Here is a 2,057-nt window from a genome sequence, read left to right as displayed (position 1 = left end):
GGACCAGAGTGAGCTGAGACTGCCTTTCTGGAAGGTCACTTGGGACCTGTCTTTTCTGGAGGTCCTAGGAAGGCAGGGATAAAAGAAGTCCATTAGTTTAGGAGCTGAGCTGTGGCCAGGAGCCCAGAGGGGACGTATGAACAAGAGAGAGGTAGGGACGGAGAAGGGGAGCAAGTGTGTGTGCACACATCTACACACACACACACACACACACACACACCAGAGAGGAAGCAGCAGAACTACAGAGGAAGCAGTCCTGGGAGTGGGCTGCCTTTGAAATGGACCCTCCAGTTCTGGTCGGGCTGCTGGGCTGGTGTGGCTCAGGGCAGACATGTGCCTCCCTGCCAAGCCCTGCCCTGATAGGTGGCAGACTCCTGAACAAATAAACGGCTGGTCCCCTGTGATGCACCGAGGATCATGTGGTCCATTATGCAGCACTCTCGGAGGCTCACTGAAGCCCCATCCTGAGGCCCAAGGAAAGCCTCCGGAATAGCACCTCACAACTGTATGACCTGGTGGGCCACTTGCCACTAAAGGGACCCTGAAGACAGGGCCCCTCCAGGCCTTCCAGAGTGACACCGCCTCAAGAGCTGCCCATGGTCCGAATTGGCTCCCTCCTCATCTCTGAAATTGCACCCAGACGGAAGTTTGTTCATTTGCAGCCCGAACCTGTGTCCTGGGGACTAGAGCACCCCGTGAGACCAGCACGGGGTCTGAGGGAGCAGGGGAGGTGGAGGCCATGGCAGCATGGATGGGGCCGCGACCAGGACCAGGGGTGATGGTGGATGATGTGATCTGAAGGGTCTGCTTTCCCAGGAGAGAAAATGTCACTAGAGGGGACCAGACATGGTCGGTTGAGCACAGCTCCCTCCAGCAGCACAGCCCATGTTTGTCCCATAAGCTTTCCACCTGCTTCGGTATCTCCCACTGGGCTGCTGGATCATAGCCAGACTGGCCTGGAGCTTCCTTTTTCTTATGGATGACATTGTACAGGAGGCAGGGATCAAGACCATCCCCAAGGAAAAGAAATGCAAAAAGGCAAAATGGTTATCGGAGGAGGCCTTACAAATAGCTGTGAATAGAAGAGAAGTGAAAGGCAAAGAAAAAAAGAAAAGATATACCCATTTGAATGCAGAGTTCGAAAGAATATCAAGGAGAGATAAGAAAGCCTTCCTCAGCGATCCATGCAAAGAAATAGAGGAAAACAATAGAAAGGGAAAGTCTAGAGATCTCTTCAAGAAAATCAGAGCTACCAAGGGAACATTTCATACAAAGATGCGCACAAGAAAGGACAAAAATGGTATGGACCTCACAGAAGCAGAAGATAATAAGAAGTGGCAAGAATACACAGAAGAACTATACAAAAAGATCTGCATGACTCAGATAATCACGATGGTGTGATCACCAACCTAGAGCCAGACATCCTGGAATGCGAAGTCAAGTGGGCTTAGGAAGCATCACTATGAACAAAGCTAGTGGAGGTGACAGAATTCCAGTTGAGCTATTTCAAATCCTAAAAGATGATACTCTGAAAGTGCTGCATTCAATATGCCAGCACATTTGGAAAACTCAGCAGTGGCCACAGGACTGGAAAAGGTCAGTTTTCATTCCAATCCCAAAGAAAGGCAATGCCAAAGAATGCTCAAACTGCCACACAGTCGCACTCATCTCACATGCTAGCAAAGTAATGCTCAAAATTCTCCAAGCCAGGCTTCAACAGTAGGTGAACTGTGAACTTCCAGATGTACAAGCTGGATTTAGAAAAGGCAAAGGAACCAGAGATCAAATTGCCAACATCTGTTGGATCATTGAAAAAGCAAGAGAGTTCCAGAAAAACATCTACTTCTGCTTTATGACTATGCCAAAGCCTTTGACTGTGTGGACCACAACAAGTTCTGGAAAATTCTTAAAGAGATGGGAATACCAAGTCACCTCACCTGCCTCTTGAGAAATTTGTATGCAGGTCAGGAAGCAACAGTTAGAACTGGACATGGAACAACAGACTGGTTCCAAAGACGGAAAGGAGTACATCATCCTGCTTATTTAACTTACATGCA

This window comes from Bison bison, unplaced genomic scaffold (assembly GCF_000754665.1).
Source record: "Bison bison bison isolate TAMUID 2011002044 unplaced genomic scaffold, Bison_UMD1.0 scf7180017864063, whole genome shotgun sequence".
Classification (NCBI taxonomy): Eukaryota; Metazoa; Chordata; class Mammalia; order Artiodactyla; family Bovidae; genus Bison; species Bison bison.
This window is presented reverse-complemented; position numbering follows the sequence as displayed.